This window comes from Palaemon carinicauda, chromosome 44 (genome assembly GCF_036898095.1).
Source record: "Palaemon carinicauda isolate YSFRI2023 chromosome 44, ASM3689809v2, whole genome shotgun sequence".
Taxonomy (NCBI): domain Eukaryota; kingdom Metazoa; phylum Arthropoda; class Malacostraca; order Decapoda; family Palaemonidae; genus Palaemon; species Palaemon carinicauda.
In genome coordinates, this window is record NC_090768.1 from 32,719,946 (window position 1) to 32,740,185 (window position 20,240).

Below are 20,240 nucleotides of genomic sequence, written 5' to 3' on the forward strand. Positions count from 1 at the left end.
AAGCGCAAGGTACGTGAGGCAAAGAGGGCAGCTGACCTGAGGTGGGGTCAGGGATTGGGTCAGTCATATGAAGAGAATAAGAAGAAGTTTTGGAAAGAAGTGAAGAGAGTAAGGAAGGCCGGCGCAAGAATTGAAGAGACAGTGAAAGATGGAAATGGAAGGTTGTTAAAAGGAGAGGAGGCAAGGAAAAGGTGGGCGGAATATTTTGAAAGTTTGCTGAATGTTGAGGATGATAGGGAGGCAGATATAATTGCGGTTCCAGGTGTTGAGGTGCCAGTGATGGGAGATGAGAATGAGAGAGAGATTACAATAGAGGAAGTGAGGAGAGCACTAGATGAAACGAGAGTAGGAAAAGCATCGGGTATGGATGGTGTGAAAGCTGAGATGTTGAAGGAAGGGGGTGTGACTGTACTTGAATGGTTGGTGAGATTGTTTAATGTGTGTTTTGTGTTGTCAATGGTACTAGTAGATTGGGTCTGTGCATGTATTGTACCACTATATAAGGGTAAGGGAGATGTGCATGAGTGTTGTAATTCAAGAGGTATTAGTTTATTGAGTGTAGTTGGAAAAGTGTATGGTAGAATACTGATTAATAGGATTAAGGATAAAACAGAGAATGCAATCTTGGAAGTACAGGGTGGTTTTAGAAGAGGTAGGGGTTGTATGAATCAGATTTTTACAGTTAGGCAGATATGCGAGAAATATTTAGCAAAAGGTAAGGAGGTGTATGTTGCGTTTATGGATCTGGAGAAAGCATATGATAGAGTTGATAGGGAAGCAATGTGGAATGTGATGAGGTTATATGGAGTTGGTGGAAGGTTGTTGCAAGCAGTGAAAAGTTTCTACACAGGTAGTAAAGCATGTGTTAGAATAGGAAATGAGGTGAGCGATTGGTTTCCGGTGAGAGTGGGGCTGAGACAGGGATGTGTGATGTCGCCGTGGTTGTTTAACTTGTATGTTGATGGAGTGGTGAGAGAGGTGAATGCTAGAGTGCTTGGACGAGGATTAAAACTGGTAGGCGAGAATGATCATGAATGGGAGGTAAATCAGTTGTTGTTTGCGGATGATACTGTACTGGTAGCAGACACAGAAGAGAAGCTTGACCGACTAGTGACAGAATTTGGAAGGGTGTGTGAGAGAAGGAAGTTGAGAGTTAATGTGGGTAAGAGTAAGGTTATGAGATGTACGAGAAGGGAAGGTGGTGCAAGGTTGAATGTCATGTTGAATGGAGAGTTACTTGAGGAGGTGGATCAGTTTAAGTACTTGGGGTCTGTTGTTGCAGCAAATGGTGGAGTGGAAGCAGATGTACGTCAGAGAGTGAATGAAGGTTGCAAAGTGTTGGGGGCAGTTAAGGGAGTAGTAAAAAATAGAGGATTGGGCATAGATGTAAAGAGAGTTCTATATGAGAAAGTGATTGTACCAACTGTGATGTATGGATCGGAGTTGTGGGGAATGAAAGTGATGGAGAGACAGAAATTGAATGTGTTTGAGATGAAGTGTCTGAGGAGTATGGCTGGTGTATCTCGAGTAGATAGGGTTAGGAACGAAGTGGTGAGGGTGAGAACGGGTGTAAGAAATGAGTTAGCGGCTAGAGTGGATATGAATGTGTTGAGGTGGTTTGGCCATGTTGAGAGAATGGAAAATGGCTGTCTGCTAAAGAAGGTGATGAATGCAAGAGTTGATGGGAGAAGTACAAGAGGAAGGCCAAGGTTTGGGTGGATGGATGGTGTAAAGAAAGCTCTGGGTGATAGGAGGATAGATGTGAGAGAGGCAAGAGAGCTTGCTAGAAATAGGAATGAATGGCGAGCGATTGTGACGCAGTTCCGGTAGGCCCTGCTGCTTCCTCCGGTGCCTTAGATGACCGCGGAGGTAGCAGCAGTAGGGGACTCAGCAGTATGAAGCTTCATCTGTGGTGGAAATGTGGGAGGTTGGGCTGTGGCACCCTAGCAGTACCAGCTGAACTCGGCTGAGTCCCTGGTTAGGCTGGAGGAACGTAGAGAGTAGAGGTCCCCTTTTTGTTTTGTTTCTTGTTGTTGTCGGCTACCCCCCAAAATTGGGGGAAGTGCCTTTGGTATATGTATGTATGTATGTATATATTTATTTATATATATATATATATATATATATATATATATATATATATATATATTTATATATATTCATATATATATTTATTAACTATATATATATATATATATATATATATTATATTTATATATATTTATATATATATATATATTATATTTATATATTATATTTATAGATATTTTTATATATATCTATATATACATTTTTATATACATATATATATATACATATATATATTTTTATATATAAATATATATATATATATATATATATATATATATATTTATATATATATATATATATATATATATATATATAATTTGTATATATAAATTTATATATATATATATATATATTTATATGTATATATATTTAATTATATAAATTTTCTTATATATATATATATATATATATATATATATATTTATATATATATATATATATTTATATATATATATATATATTTATATATATATATATATTTATATATATATATAATTTATTTATATATATATATATATTTATTTATATATTTATATATATATAATATATATATAATATATATATAATATATATATATATATATATATAATATATATATAATATATATATATATAATATATATATATATATATATATATATATATATATATATATATCTATATCTATATCTATATCTATATCTATATCTATATCTATATCTATATTTATATATATATATATATATATATATATATATATATATATATATATATATATATATATATACATATATATATATATATATATATATATATATATATATATATATATATATATATATACATATACCTAGGCACTTCCCCCAATTTTGTTGTTTCATCAACAAATGAAACAAAACAATAAAGGGGACCTCTACTCTCTACGTTCCTCCCAGCCTAACAAGGGACTCAACCGAGTTCAGCTGGTACTGCTAGGTTCAACAGTCCTCATCAGTTTCTTTGATTCTCATTATTAATTCCCCGGATGTAGGCGCTGTTTACGCTACTTTATCCTTATGGGCTAGAATCTTCCATTGGTCCCCCCCTTAAAGAGGATGCCCTAGAATCAATAGTTACGAAGGTTGCAGCAGTTGGCTGGAGGGATTCACACGTATGTGTCTCTCCTATTCTTTTCCAGTGTACTTATCCTAAGCCTTATACAATAGAAAGGAATCTTCTATTACAGTGAAACACAACACTAGGAAGCTGATATAAACAAATGGTCAGGTATGACCTAAAAGGAGGACGGAAAAGTTTCTTAGTTCTCCTTGGGATGTTCAACAGCATCCCACAGTCACAATGGCCGTTGTTCCACAAACGGTCAGATATGTACACCTTCTGATCATGCGAAGCAAACAAACGCTTTTGGTAGGAGGGAGGTTCCTTCCGGATCGCTGGGCCTTCGATCCTTGGGTCCAAGGCCTAACCAAGATGAGACTAGAATGGAAATAGACATTACCTCCACCATCCTTTCCTCAACTCTTCTTATATTCAAATCCCCCTAGAAGAGTATACCTTAGAGCTCTAGAGCATACTAGCGGTGAGGAAAGTAGAGTCCATCGATTTCCAAGGAAGGCTGTTTGGTGTTCACATGAAGGACTTGAGAAAACTCTGAGTCATTCTGGACTTGTTGCCACTCAACAAGTTCCAATAAAACAGCAAGTTCAGAATGTTAATCCTTCTGAACATAAGGACCTTATTCGATAAGGGGTGTTCGCAGTCTGGTCAGACCTGAAAGATGTCTATCGGCAACTTCCAGTCAGTCACCCCCTCCCCTCCTACCTAGGATCCAAGTTACAGAAGATAACATATATCCTAGATAAGATTCTCGTCGGACTAGATTCAGTTCTAGGATCTTCACGGAATTGGCAGATACAGTCAAGCGAAACCAAGCCTAGAAGGAGTTCAGGCAACAAAGGACCTGGACGACAGGCTGGGGTGGGCAGCACTCAAAACGGCTGGTCTATGAGCATCCATGGAACTTCGGGGATGCAAGATAGCTTCAAGAAGTCTCGATTCTCTCCAGCTCAGGGGCTTCAATGTTTTTAAGAAACCATTGAAACCTGTGGTCACCCCAACTCTCCTTTCTCTTGGGGATGTAAAAAGAGATCGCAAGGTCAGTCAAGAGACTATGGTAATCAGTCAGGATTCCAAGACGCTAACAGGGAGGAGATTTGAACTCTCTCCAGTTCACGATAATGACAGACCCAGTGCTACGAGTACAGCTGTAAGATGTGTTAAGGGCTGGAGAAGATACACATCAAATGCTCGAAGAGATCTAAAAGGACCAATTATGGTCGTTCTTTCTTCGCTTACCCTACAATGACCAAAGGCCACAGGCCCGTAGGCCATGTTAGCCCTGTAATGGGTGGGGAAACTCTCTCCACGCAGATCAGACCACCTCAGGCTGATCTGGGGCATTGAAGCAATAATGAGGCGTCGAAACTGTCGAGGATAAGGGATGTCTCATTTCATTTGGTGATGTTAGCCATCCCTTCCCTAAGGGAATGGCACCTATCAGCAGCTCATGTATAAATGATCCGCAAGATGACAGCGGATGCTCTTCTCGGGCTCAAGCCAATAGAGTTGGAATGGTCCACGGACGCAGACCTATTCCCTCCCAGATGGGAACAAGTCCCCGAGCTGAAGATCGATATCTTCATCACAAACGTTATCAAGATACTATCTCGATATATAGCCCCATACGAGGATCCTCTAGTGGGGATAACAGACATCATGTCTCTAGAATAGAAGGGATGGACTTAGGAATTCCTGTTCAGCCCATCCAATCTCCTTCGGAAGTCCCTCTACATGCTGAGACCCTTCCAGGGAAGAGGGGCTCTGTTGGCTCCCAGGTAGCCCAAGAGCACCCCGTTCCCTGTAATGAAGGAACTGAGGCTGAGGCTGGTCCTAGTTCTGCACCTAGGATTATCCAGGAGGTTCAGAAGTTTTCTGCCTTCGATTTTCACAGAGCACCCGATCCCTTCATCTTATGAATTCTTTGCCCTAACAGTTAGGAAAAAGACTTGGGATCTCGAAAGGCAAAATAGAATTCGTAAAAGAATACAAGTCTAGTCAACTAGAAGACAATACGAGTCTTCTTGGGAAAAGAACCGAAAGGAATCTCATGATCTTCTGCCTGTCCTTCTCTGTCCACCCTTATAATCAAGGTCTGGCGGCCAACAGCACGATGGCCTTTGAGAAAGGAGGCAGTGCATCCTTTGATACTATGAGAAGATTGGTTCCTCGGCCCTGTCCCCATATGAACCCTTGAGTAAGCACCAAGAGTGTGGCCGGCTTTGCGAGAGAGGTCCCTTGATTGGATCTTTAGATCCATGGACCAATATCTATGTGCAAATCAGCCTCGACTAGACCTCTTCTATATGCCCTTTAAGTGGATCTGACGAATGAAATCTTTAATAAGATTCCAAAGACATGTGCAGGCTTAGGCCTGCAGCACCACCAAAGCCCATCTCGTGGTCTTTGGACAAGGTCCTACATTATGCCTCACCTGTGAACAATGAGGATTGTTCCCTCAAGGATCTAACCCAAAATGTTATTTTTCTGTTCGCTATAGCCTCTGGGGCTAGAGTTAGTGAAATAGTGGCCCTATCTGGGGATGAGGGCCACATTAAATGGGAGAACTGCATCTCTTTCCTGATCCAACCTTTCTCGCTAAGGACGAGCTACCCACTAAGAGGTGGGGTTCCTGGAGAATCTGCCCACTGAAGGAAGATGTCTCTCTATGTCTGCTAGAGTGCCTAAGGTCTATCTTTGTAGAACTTCAGACTTCAGGAGAAACAGCTCTTTACAGGAGAAACCTCTGGATCAAATTATCCCTACAACCGAGGGCGAAGCTCACCTACGTTATTCGCGGAGCGGATCCTGACAGTACTCCTGCAGATAGTGATCCGAGAAAAATTGCTTCATCACTGAACTTTTCAGTGTGTGGACTTAAGCCTCTTCGCTTCTTTACTGGACGGAGGTTGTCCAGTGTCTTACAGACACTATGCTAAGCAAGTCTATGAATTGAAGCATTATGTGGTGGCGGTAGGTGGTATTTTGGACCCTGTCGTCTAGCTCTGTGATGAACAGTCAATTGATTGGGACTATCAATTAAAAGGAGAAGGGGTCAGCATTTTTCGTGTGATCTCCCTTTGAATAAGGGTTGCTAAGGTAACACCAAATCTGTTCAGAATCTCAGGTGTGAAATTATACAGATAACATAGTACACAGTGTTGTTAGACTATTTCATGTACAGAAATTATAAAGAGAAGTCTTATTAAAAGAGCTTTTCTTCAGTGGCACTCATCATTTCTTCCCCTTTCAAAAAAGGGAACATTAATTTCTGTATATGTCTCTTGTATAATTTCCTTATCATGCTACATTCATTTAGCATGTAGTCATTTATTAGAAATAAATGTCTATTAAAATGCAGTTGCGTCCTAATAAGCCCAACAATTGCATGTTTAAGATGCCAGAGTTCCTTGACTTACTCATGTAAGTATTTCTCATATCATTGTATGCTTACAAACAACGGATGGGGACACTGATATTGGTTCGGCAATATATACAAACCCTGAGACCGTTTGTATTCTCAGTGTATACTTATGTTTGTTCATACAATATATGCTACCTTGAGCCCCTTTTCTACCGTCTAAAATGACTCTTCCCTGCAGGGGGCAGGAAGTGCTAACATTGTTATACTTAGTGATAATGACGGATAACGGTAACGTCATTTGTCTCAATTGGCCCTTTTGGCCGTAGAAATATTGTCCCAAGGTTAAGGCACTGATGAAAATCCAAAGATACATTAATTCTCTGGTATGCTTCCATCAGGACGTCATGGCTTGAGCCCAAAAAACGAATCTATTTTTGGGTGAGATGGCCATGATGTCCTGATGGACCCACCCTTCTTTTCTAAGAAAAGATCTTCACAGTTTCCCTCCCGAACTACTGTATCTGTAGCACCATGCTCAACGCTACAAGGAATGACCGCCAGAGGGAATTGGTGCGGTTGTGATACGATTGTAGTAGGGGAACCAGGGTATCCTCTGATGCGGCTACCCCTCTAATTCTGCCACGTATCCCCCTCGAAGCGTAAAGGCTATTCGGGATGCAGATTGCCATGTGGCGTGTCAAGAATACGTCCCCTGATTATATACGATATCCTTGAGAGTAAATCTTAAGGGTACTCGCGCCAGAAGTTAGAATTCTGTGAAACCTTTGGTTTGATTCTCTGGGAATATCACTGTAGTCATATATACCTTTGGGAAGCTAGTAAAGGAACCTTCCATCAGGACGTCATGGCCATTTCACCCAAAAATAGATTTTTCGCTTCGCTCAAAATCCGTGTTTCCTTTCGTTAAGCAATACAGTACTTGGGTGTTACATGTGTTTTTTGGGCTCAAGCCATGTCGTCCTGATGGATATTCCTGATGGAAGGTTCCTATATGTAGCTTTCTAAGGGATATTTGCTAGTGATATTCCCAGAGAATTTACCTTTAGGTCTCCAGAATTCTAACTCCTGGTGCGAATATCCTTAAAATTTCTCTTAAGGATATCGCATAAATCAGGGGACGTATATCTTGATACGACACATATCAATCTTCACCCCGAATAGCGTTTTCGCCTCGAGGGGAAAAGTGGCAAAAAATAGAAGGGGAGCCGTTATCAAGGTACCCTTCCTCCCGTACTACTATTGAGTATCTAGATGACGCTGTATCCAAGATAGCGCATTATTCCTATATTCGTAGCTTATGCTCGATATTACGGATTTTACAATGCAATCTCCAGCCTCTTCTGCCTCTGGAAAGTTGAGTATTTCTTCTTTACAGTATATAATTTTTAGTTCCTGCTTCACAGTGAAATTAGAGTAATTTTAAGTGTTTGGAGCTTAGCCGGTCACCGTAGGCACCTTGGGTGCTGTCGTTCATAACGCATGTGTTATTTAGTTAGTCGAACGACATTCCCGGTCGTAATAGCATTTGTATTTTGAGGCTATTCAATTAAAGTAATACTAGTATGATACATATGTCGATTGTATTCTTTAGAGTTTTGGCGATTTAGGTAACCGAACCTCGCCCGCACTAGGCTTCCTAGCCTACTCGCTTCAGTTTACTATCATGCATGATATAAGTCTACTTTCCTAGTGTTAATAGCATTAATAAAATATAAGCTATTTAGGCACATTATACTTGTAAAGATTTATACATAACATTGCATACATTTCCTCTTCCTTTCGATCGTATACGTTAGAGTTTCGGTAATATAGGTAACTGGAGTCTCACCCTGTGCTAGGCTAGCTAGCCTATGCGCTTTAGTATACTTTCATACATGTTCCCGGTTTACCCTCGTGTATCGTTTTATCAATTCATAAGGAGACGGATATCTCCTAGAATTATTATATAACTCGATACTCGTCTCCAGTGGAGATTTAGGGGTAATCTCTTCTCCCTCTGAGTGCCGCCCTGGCGACAGCCCTAATTTGGTCCTGCCATAGAGTAGACACTCGGGCTTGACTAGGCTAGGGTTTTCTGTCTCTTACCCTTGCCGCCGAGTAGCCGGATTTGGGTTTCTTGACAGAACCTCGGAGTATTCAGTCTTTGTTGACGGCAGAGCAGCAGGGTGAGTAGTCACTCCCCTGCCGGCTTCTGCTGCCGGCATAGGAGGCTATGCCTCCCTAGGCCGCACTTGAAGTGGTTGTATGATGCCGCCACCTTCTCCACTGCGGTCTAGAAGACTAGTCCTGTGTTGGCAGACCCTAGGCTGAAGAATAGACATTCTTCTGCCACCTAGAATGGCGCCGACACTGAAACGATGTTTCTTCCCTGTTGAGAGACGGCGGCAATCTTGCCGCCTCCTCTTAACACCATTTCGGCAGACCCTAGGCTGGGGAATAGATATTCTTCTGCTGCCTAGGATGGCGCCGATATTGAAACAGAGTTTCCTCTTTGCGTGGTAGGGGTGGCAACCCTGCCGCCGCCTTCCACACTTTATACAGGACCCTTTTTCCCTGCCCCCTCTGTCCTTTAGCGATGGCCTAGCCATCGCAACCCTTTGGCCGTCATCCTGCAATCTCACCGCTTGCCGGCGAGTTGTGGGGCCAGCTGGGGCTCCTACATAGCAGCTGTTTAGTCGCTCAATCTTCCCTTATGGGCGCAAGGCTCCGGGAAAAAAACTGTGCCGGCGGTGGCGGCTGCCGGTGGGAGACCCCTATTCTGTAGTGTTCTTCAGTCCTCTCTTGGACTGCCATCCACATACCCGGGACCGGCAGTGACCGCCAACGGTTTTGTGGTTAGATGGAAGCCTGAATGATACATTCTCCCCTTCATTTGAATCCTCGTTCTGGAGGAAGGCAGTAAGGTTATATACTTACACCCTTATTTATTGTAAACATACATAGATAAGGTAACCCTTCACTCCATGCTTTTGCTCTCTCTGTCAGCTAGTGCTGCCAGGTACTAACCCGGCCGGCTGGGCTGGTGCCGTCAGGTACTAACCCAGCTGGCAACATGCCGACTGGGCCGGTGCCGCCAGGTACTACCCCAGCCGGCGAGACGCCAGCCTACCCCAGCCGGCGAGACGCCGGCTGGATCGTGCTGCCAGGGGCCAGCTTAGCCGTACAGTATATGATTATACAGTAGCCAGTATATTTGCAGTATAGATCATACTGCAGACAGAAAACTATAGTATATATTATACAGTAGTTCTTTCAAGAAATTGATAGATGATCAATTACTATTTATCCCATATTATTAAAACCTTGGGAAGGGTCAGTGTTAAGTTACACTTATCTACCCCTAGGGGTTTGTACCCTTCCCTTGGGTTTCCTGAATAGGAAAACTCTGGGCTTTAATTTTGGGGGAGGTCACAGCAATTAGCTGGGCAGGAAACACAAGTATGTGTCTATCCTAGTTCCTTTCTAGCTTGTCTTTTCTAAGCTATAATGTTAAAATATTAATAATAATATTATATACAGTTGTTTATCAGGTGAGATAAATTACCGCATACTCATTTATTTTTCCTCTCTTTACAGGAGGACCAACTGAAGTGCCAAGTAGTCTTCTGCAACGTCAGGAGCAAAGACTTCTGTGGCCATCCCGAGTGCAGAGCTCATGCCTCCTGCACCACTTCCAAGGGACCTCTACGGTACTGGGACCCCCAGGATTGCAAGATTTGCAAGGCCTTGGTTACTGAGGCTTTTGAAGACCCCAAGTCAGTGGAGTCAAGGGATGCAGCATGATAAAAGCTGTGCAGATGGGTTCATGGCTTTCAGAAGAACGCCACGGGACCTTACCTTCCGAGCGAACGGATGCGCTCCTTGCTATTCCCAAAAGCGGGTATGGAAGCTGTCATACTCCAGCCACGACCTGAGATTCCTTGCATCCAGATTGCCGTAGATACGGCGCAATGCAAGGCATGGACATCCATCAGGAAGAGAGGATGTCTGAGGACACCGAGAGGGACCTTCTAGCGGAAGGTCTCGAGGAGGAGTCCACCTTGACTCCTGAAGATGATGATGATGAGGTCGAATCGGAGTCCCTTCGTCCGTTCCGGCTAGTGAGCCATTACCTTCGACATCTTCTGCCCCTCCATCGGATGATGTGAGACAGGCTACTAATGGCAAGATCTTTATTTCAGAGAAGTTGGGGACCATCCCTATCGAAGATGTTGACTTCTGGCCTAGTTTCCAAGCCTACCCAGACTGCCTCATGCGTCTGAGGCTGGAACCAACATCGAAGGAGGAGACGGAACCTAAGAAGGTCATAGTACTTGACCATGATAAGGCTCAGGCTCTTTTGTCAAGTAGCCTGAAGCAGAAGGGCTACACTAACTCTAAGGTGTCAGCCCTTAGCAAGAAGCATCCCACCTTTCTTGCTCCAGCTTCGTTAGCCTTTCCCTTTACATTGAAAGGTTTTAAAGCTGCAATGAAGGCACTAGAGGCAGGCAAACCTTGCCCTACACTCGAGTGTAGACCATTATCTTTAGCCCTGCCCATGGAAGATAAGGACTGGAAGGAACTTCACCTTACCTTTTCAGTTTGGAAGTTGGAGGCAGATATCGCTGGACGTCCGTTCAGCGAAAATCTCCCTAAGCTGTCTGACTTTCTCTTGCGTAAGGAGCAAGAGACAAAAGAAAGACTTGCCGCATCCCTATCTCTGCAGAACTGCCTAGAGATGATGGCAAGCAATAGTAAAACCCCAGATATGAACATGGTCATGGCCAAAATGCATTTGGCTACTGTGGTCAAGGACCTGTATGGCTTTGTCAAAGCCAGAAGAGCACGTAGGGAGTTCGTGTTGGCTTCTGCATCAGTAAAGCACGAACCCAGGAAGCTGATAGCTTCCAATATCTGGGGTAAGGACCTCTTCCCGAGTGAAGTGGCAAGGAAGTTGTAGACAAGGCCGCCACAGAGAATAGAAACCTTCTCCAGAAGTGGGGCATGTCAGCGAAGAGAAAGTCTTCCCCGGATGAGGGTCCCCAGCCTAAGAGGAAGACAAAAAGACCTAGGTTGCCCTCTCGCCCTGCCAGACAGCAACAACAACAACATCATCCCACAGTTGCCATGACTGCGATGCCCCAGATGGTGGCTCAACCCCCAACAACCTATCAGATGGTGCCTCAGCAGCTGGTTGCTCAGTCACCAGCATTCAACCCTGCATTTGAGAGGCAGACCACTACCTTTCGTCCCAAGTGTAGAGGGTCTAAACGGGGCTCCTCTAGATACCCCTAAGAGGTAAAGGTGGTAAGGGAGGACGTGGTCAAGGAGGTAAATCCTCCGGAAATCAGAAGCAATGTGTTGCTTCAGGTAGGTAGGAGGGAGACTCCAACAATTTCAGGATCGTTGGACCTTCGATCCTTGGGCCCACAGCCTAATCAAGAACGGACTTGGATGGAGCTGGAGTGAGGCTCTACCACCATTTCCTCAATTCTTCCAACACTCCACCCCCTTACTGGAAGAATACACCCTAGAACTTTTGAGCAAGCGGGTGATAAGGAGAGCAAAGTCCATCAAATTCCAAGGAAGGCTGTTTTGTGTTCCCAAGAAGGACTCAGACAACCTCAGAGTCATTCTTGACTTGTCACCACTCAACAAGTTCATAGAAAACAACAAGTTTAGGATGTTAACCCTTCAACACATAAGGACCCTGTTACCAAAAGGGGCGTACACAGTCTCGATAGACCTGGCAGATGCCTACTGGCATATTCCAGTCAACCGCCCCCTCTCCTCTTACCTAAGATTCAGGCTACAGAAGAAGTATGTCTTCAGAGCCATGCCCTTCGGACTAAACATAGCCCCAAGGATTTTCACAAAACTTGCAGATGCATTCATTCAACAACTACACCTAGGTATCCAGGTAGTTGCGGACCTGGACGACTGGCTGGTGTGGGCAGCATCCAGGACGGAGTGTATGCAAGCATCCAAGGAAGTGATCCAGTTCCTGGAACATCTGGGATTCAAGATTAATGTCAAGAAGTCTTGACTATCTTCAGCTCAAGAGTTTCAATGGCTCTGAATCCTTTGGAACTTAGTCACACCGTCTCTCCATTCCCCCAGGGGAGAGGAGAGAGATAGCAGGATCTGTCAAGAGACTACTGAAATCCGACAGGATCTCAAGATGCCATCAGGAAAGAGTACTGGGCTCTCTCCAGTTTGCATCAGTGACAGACCCAGTGCTAAAAGCACAGCTAAAAGATACGTCAGGAGTCTGGAGAAGATACGCATCAAACGCTCGAAGAGATCTAAGAAGGCCGATACCGACCCTGCTACGATCACTTCTCAAGCCATGGTCGAAGGCCAAGAACCTAAGGAGGACTGTGCCCTTGCAACCACCTCCACCTTCAGTCACGATCCATACGGATGCCTCGAAGGAAGAATGGGGAGGTCACTCCCATCAATGAAAAGTCCAAGGGACTTTGTCTTCGCTATTCAAGACCTTCCACATCAACATTTTAGAGGCCATGGCAGTCTTACTGACGCTGAAGAAACTCTCCCCTCGCAAATCAGCCCATATAAGACTGATCCTGGACAGCGAGGTGATAGTGAGATGTCTGAATCGTCAAGGCTCGAGATCGCCCCAAATCAACCAAGTGATATTGTCCATCTTCTGCCTAGCGGAAAAGAAGAGATGGCATTTGTCAGCAGTTCACCTTCAAGGGTTCCACAATGAGACGGCGGACGCTCTATCCAGGCTCATGCCGATAGTCAGAATGGTCCCTAGACGCAGACTCACCCTCCTTCATCTTACGTCAAGTCCCGGAACTGCAGATCGACTTCTTTGCGACGAGCGATAAGAAGAAGCTACCTCATTATGTGGCCCCATAAGAGGACCCTCTGGAACAGTGGTCTTATCCAGAGATAAGGGCCATATTCAGTTCACAGAAGTGGGAGAGCTGAATCTTTTTCCTGATCCAACATTTCTCGCTATGAACGAGCTACCCACCAAGAGATGGGGTCCCTGGAGAATCTGCCCTCTGAAGGAAGATGTTTCGCTGTGTCGAGTGGAGTGTCTAAAGGTCTATCTTCGAAGAACTTCAGACTTCAGGGGAGGACAGCTCTTTAAAGGAGAAACTTCAGGATCAAACCTTTCCCTAAAACAACTTAGGGCGAAAATCACCCATTTTATTTGCAGAGCGGATCCTGACAGTACACCCGTAGGTCATGATCCAAGGAAAATCGCCTCATCACTGACCTTTTTTCAGTATATGGACTTTGAGCGTCTTCGCTCATGCACTGGATGGAAGTCATCCAAAGTGTTCTACAATCATTATGCGAAGCAAGTGCACGAACTCAAGCATTACGTATAGCTAATACCCTTGTTCTTATATGTGATGCAAACATTATCTAGTAATGTTTGTTCCAATACGTTATACAAACAGTGAGACCTGTATGTAGTTGATGCTATGTTTGTTCATACATTATATGCAAACCTTGGGACTCCTTTCCTAAGTCTAGTATGACTCTTCCCTGCAGGGGTCAGGAAGCACTAACATGGTTTATGTTTAGCAGTAAGGACGTATAACGGTAACGTCATATGTCTCAATGGTCTGGATGACCATAGGAAAAAATTGTCCCAAGGTCAAGGTACTTTAAAAATCCACAGATACAGTACTTTCTAGTAATTTTCTGGTAAGCTTCCATCAGGACGACATGGCTTGAGCCCAAAACACGGATTTTGAGCGAAGCAAAAAATCTATTTTTGGGTGAGATAGCCATGTCGTCCTGATGGACCCGCCCTCCTTTTCTACAGAAAAGGCCTTGGCAGGATCCCTCCCGAAGTTACTATATCTGTAGCACCATGCTCAACGCTACAAGGAATAATGCGCTATCTTGGATACAGCACCATCTAGATACTCCATAGTAGTACGGGAGGAAGGGTAACTTGATAACGGCTCCCCTTCTATTTTTGCCACTTTCCCCCTCAAAGCGAAAACGCTATTCGGGGTGAAGATTGCTATGTGTCGTATCAAGATATACGTCCCCTGATTTATGCGATATCCTTAAGAGAAATTTTAAGGATATTCGCACCAGGAGTTAGAATTCTGGAGACCTAAAGGTAAATTCTCTTGGAATATCACTGTAGCAAATATCCCTTAAAAAGCTACTTATAGGAACCTTCCATCAGGAATATCCATCAGGACGACATGGCTTCGCTCAAAATCCGTTTTTCTGTCAACTCTCAATTGAAGGCATGCTCTTGGGAGCCTCATTAGTTTTGTAAGTAGGCTATGTCCAAATACATCACCCTTATATCAAACCCTTTCCCCCTGTGACCTCAAAGACTTGCATCTTCTCTTGTCATGCTGTATTGTTATAGTCAAAGCAACACTGTTCTCTTCATTAATTTGCATCCTTACATTGTGGTGGTGGTCAATTTGTGAACAACTCTTTTAGATGTTATGGTGCAATTTTCACACAAAATAATCCTTTTGATAACCGTAAACAACCTAAAACTGTTATTGCCATCTATTTTAGCTTATCGATTAATCTAGAATTAATGTTCAATTTTCCTTCTCTATCACATTGTCCTTATTCTTTTAATGCAAGCCCAACGGCATTTGTTCTCTCTCATCCTCTTAGTAAAGGTACCATTTAACTCCACAGTACAGTAATCTTTCACCTATCTTGGTGTAATGTTCTAAGCACCCTCTAAGATAGCTGAAGAGCTGTAAAGTAGATGCATATATTCAAGATGTTTTTCCCCTTTTACAATTTTTCATATTCATTAGCCTTATAAATTTAAGCTTTTATAAACCCTACTTTTCTGTTTTTTATTATCTTTGTTATTACTAGCTAAGCTACAACCCTAGTTGGGAAATCAGGATGCTATACAACCGTTACGGCAAGTAGTCCATTGAGAAAAGGAAATAAAGAAACTTGCTGAAAATGTTTTTGTGTTGAACAAGCTGACTTAAGCCCCTTTATAATTTATATATGAAAGATGTTTCAATGTTAATTTTCTTAAAATATTTTGTTTTAATTGTTCATATCTTCTCATATAGTTTATTTCCTTGTTTCCTTTACTCAAGGCTATTTTTCTCTGTAGGAGCCCTTGGGGTTGTAGCACCCTGCTTTTCCAACTAGGGTTGTTGCTTAGATAATAATAATAATAATAATAATAATAATAATAATAATAATAATAATAATAATAATAATAATAATAATAATAATAATAATTTAAAATAGTGTGCCTGAGTGTACCCTCAAGCAAGATAACTCTAACCAAACACATGGAAGATCATGGTACAGGTTCTCCTTTGAAATGTTTTCTGGTACAAAAATTAATCTGAGATTAGTTTGTACTCGTTAAAAGGTGGTTTTGTTTCATGTGTTGATTTAAATGTACAGACACCATGAACAAGTTATGTACTTGGATCAATGTTATCATTTTAGCAAGATCATTTTTTAATATTGTTTGTCAAGCGACAGAGATAGACGTTTTTTTTTTTTCTCATTTACAGGTGGTGAAGATTGTCATTGCTGAAGGCCATAGAATCGAAGAACTTCATCTTATTCTTAATATTTTGAAAAAAAGGTTTCAACCGGTGAGAGGGGGAAAGAAATACCTTAGGGATCTGAAAGGGCTGGATAACGAGAAGTCTCAAAAAAGCATAGTGAGTATCAATTTACATCTTTATTGCTAGGAATCTCTCTCTCTCTCTCTCTCTCTCTCTCTCTCTCTCTCTCTCTCTCTCTCTCTCTCTCTCTCTCAAAAAGTCCACTATGTAAATGTTAACACTATTAGTTTATTTGATTAGTTTGTTTGTGATTTTAGGTACTTCTGAGAAGTATTAAAGACAAATTCAATAAAGACATTGCAATGTATAGAATTGTGAAGACCATGTATTAGACAGATTATATTTTAGTTTGCAAGAAGAAATGCTAATGACAACCCAGTGAAAGTAGATAATTTTATCTGTGTAATATGCAATATTGTCAAGCTCTTTTCATAATAAAAGACTTGATACTAGAAAAGTTTCGTATAGTGGGTCTGTTAATATTGCCTGGCTAAATCTGTTTACCAAAGTCGACCCGTTTCCACATCAGAATCATGAATATTTGCCCCCATTAATTCACCAGTTTAATAAAAAAAACTAGTGCTGCTGTTTCAACCTTAGGACTTTTAGACAATTTACTATTTAGACTTTTTAATCAGGTGGGTGCAGCGTAAAACAGACGCTTAGTGCACATAATTTTCTTGCTTATTGAACAATACATGTGTATATGTAGTGTTTCTTTACCTTAACTTAAAATGGAAGAACTGAATTTGGAACTTGATATTTTACATAAGATCTAATTTAGTTGATTTCTGTAGGACCCACTGCAAAGAAATGTGTATGGGATTTTATCATCCTTGTCAGTGAAATATATGGTACGAGATTGTCAACTAGACCTTATGCAAGCTCCATGAACCATTCAAATTATTAATTTCTATTGCATAATATTTGTATTTATGTAAACCTAAAGTGGCATTCTACATGGCTATAATACTTCCGTATTCTTTACCTCTACGTATTGATCTAAAATAAGTAGTCTGAAGTTCATAGTACTGTATAAATCATGTTTTTGTATTGGCATCCAATATTGTTGATTTTGACAATTTCTCAACACAGATCTTTTCTTATAAATTAAGTACCCACCTAATAATCCAATTTATATCTTGTTGATAGTCTGCCAAAGTTTCATTCATCTTTTCCCCCCGAGATGGTCAGGCTCCTTCCACTACTGTTCACTAGTAGCTCTTGTACATTTTGGTCATCAAGAAATAATTTTGTTATGCAGTACTGCATTCTTTACCCTACTTATTGTCCACAGCAAGTACAGAGTGGTAAAGTTTACATTGGTATTTTTCTATGAATTCTTCATTTAATACTTTTATTTCCTCCTATTTTATATTTAATATTATCCCTTTTACATTTTTGCATCTATTCCGGTACATATTTTTCTATAATTACCATTTATTATCAGTATTATTAATAGTATTATTAATAGTATTATTAAGTATTATTATTGTTATTGTAATTATTATTATTATTAGCAGCTAAGCTACAACCCTATTTGAAAAAGCAGGATGCTATAAGCCCAAGGGCTCCAACAAGGAAAATAGCTTAGTGAAGAAAGGAAATAAAGAAATAAGTGAAAAAGATAACTAATGAGTGATTAATATAAAATATTTTAAGAACATTAACTTAGATTTATAAACTATAAGGAGAGACTCGAGTCAGGCGTTCAACATAAAAATATTTGCTGAAGTTTGAACTTTGAGGTCTAATTTTATTTTTTCCAAATAAGAGCCTGTGCTACTTAACTATTAGCTGCTTCTAACTGTTCATTATTTTTCATTGAATACAACTAGCATCCACAATTCTTTCACCAGGCCTCCCTTGCTGGGTATAGCCTACAGTATCTGTGATCCTTTTGGTTAGTTGTCTTGGCACAAAATCATTGTTTTCTGTCTTTGTCACTATTGTAAATGCACAAACTTTACTTTGACCTCTGAAACATAGGGAAGAATTTGTTCTGCTTTTACCCTTCATGAACTTGATCCAAAAGCTCTTAAAGTAGTGGTTTGTATGTGTTGAGGCATTTAATTAGTAAGTGCTTCTTCGAGTAAGTGGTTTGTAACACTTAATAAAGATGCTTGAATGTACAATTTATATTTTTCAGTTATTTTCTCTTTTCATAAATCAAGGTTTTCTAAATAATAAAAAGGATAGAGAAGCAGGAAATTTTATCTACATTCATAGGAGAAAATATTTAAGTGATGAACATATAAAATGTAGACATGCATCATCAACTTTGTCATTCATAACTTTCGTTACTCTTTGGATCACTTTCTATCTTTGTCATTTTGTTATTACTGCTGTAAAGGCGTAGTGGAATTTTAAGATGTACGTTGGAAAGTATAGAAATAATATATAGTACAATAATTGAATTGGCTTTGTACTTACCTTTGTATTTACTTTACAGGCTGATAAATGGAGGAGTCGAAACAAAGTTTGAACGTAATCCATGGTGAGTGTTCCGCTTTTGTGTTTTCCTTCTGCATGTGCATCCTTGATACTTTGCTTTCATATTTTCTTCTATAAAGTCTTAAATTTGAGAGGTTATAGTTCCATGGCCAATGTTTCTGCAGTGTAGAGTGCAGGTCTTGTTTAGTGTACTTGCCTTGTAAGTAATTTTTCTACTTATGTGACATTTAAAGAAAGTCTGGCAATTTTTATTTCTTCCCTGCTACTCTACTCATCCTTACTGTCATCTCAACTTGGCTTGAACCTAACCTAACTTGACAGTCCAGTGTGTCTCCAAGGTAACATAAATAGTGCTTTTGTCTTCTACTTCAAGTTCCACTACCGCCTTAATAAAAAGCAAATAATCCATTGCACATTGACACCCTCTGTATAATGTGCCCCCATTATTATTATTATTATTATTATTATTATTATTATTATTATTATTATTATTATTATTATTAATACAGTACTAGTATTAGCTAAGCTACAACTCGTTTTGAAGAGCAGGATAGTATAAGCCCAAGAGTTTCATTAGGAAATAATTGCCCAGTGAGGAAAGAAGTAATGAGCAATTAAAACACTTTATGAACAGTAAAACATATCTTTATATATAAACTATAGAGAGATTTATGTCAGCTTGTTCAACATAAAAACATTTGCTGTAATTGAAGTTCCACCAATTCAACTACCTGACGAGAAAGATCATTCCACAACTTGGTCACAGTTGGAATAAAACTTCAAGTATACTGTGAAATATTGATCCTTATGATGGAGAAGGCATAGCCATTAGCATTAACCTTAACCTTGGCATCATTCTTGTTTGTATTTTTTCCTTTGCTATTTTTTGTCATTATCTTTGTTCTGTTATGTAATGATTTTCTGTCATCATGTCTCGGTTCTACGTTATTCACATTGCTGCCTTCACTTTTTTTATATTTAATATTTACACTTCAATTACACGAATGATTTGTTCAGAAACTCATTCAGTTTTAAAACTGAGATTTAGGTTCTAGAATAAGAAAAATCACTAACTTTTTCTTGTTGATTCTTTTTGGGGGGGTGATTGTCTTTAAGAATCCCCAGTGTGGGGTTTTAGCCCTAATTCCGTAAATCAAATAGCAATTTTTTTAGGCGTTTTTACTTTGCTGCTTATGTAGTCATCATATGTACCTAACTCACTCATAGGTCATAATTTAATTGTAAAAAGTGCACCTTTTTATTTCATGATGTTTGCAACTTTTTTTTTTTTTTTTTTTTTTTTTTTTTTTTTTTTTTTTTTTTTTACTGCACCTTAACTACTGCTCACAAACAATTTCTCCAAGTTAACAGAAATGCTCTACTGCTTCTTATCACAGCAGGATTTTCAATTGTTTCCCCATTTTCATTTTAAATTTTAGGCACCGGAAAGGTTATTCAACAGAGAATGCATAATGTAATGCACATCACGTGACACCATCTGTCTACTTATTACCTTTGCTACAATTACTAAATGACAACTTAATTGGTTTTTTTTTTTTTTTTTTTTTTTTGCTGCTGCTTTAGTCTACATCCCATATGTTTTGCATTACTTTACGTGAATTTTCAATCTTCTAGTTTCCATTTCACATATTAATC

General features: G+C 40.3%; 1 protein-coding gene and 1 long non-coding RNA gene across 2 annotated transcripts in view; both read left to right on the forward strand.

The window, feature by feature from the left end:
* The window catches only part of LOC137634297 (uncharacterized), a 23,322-nt gene extending 4,693 nt beyond the window's left edge, over positions 1-18,629 (forward strand). The window contains exons 2-3 of the long non-coding RNA XR_011042503.1: positions 16,074-16,226; positions 18,583-18,629. This is a non-coding gene — a long non-coding RNA (uncharacterized lncRNA). The remainder of the gene's footprint in view (positions 1-16,073; positions 16,227-18,582) is intronic.
* The window catches only part of LOC137634545 (uncharacterized), a 469,969-nt gene that overhangs the window by 195,756 nt on the left and 253,973 nt on the right, over positions 1-20,240 (forward strand). The gene's annotated exons all lie outside the window — the stretch shown is intronic.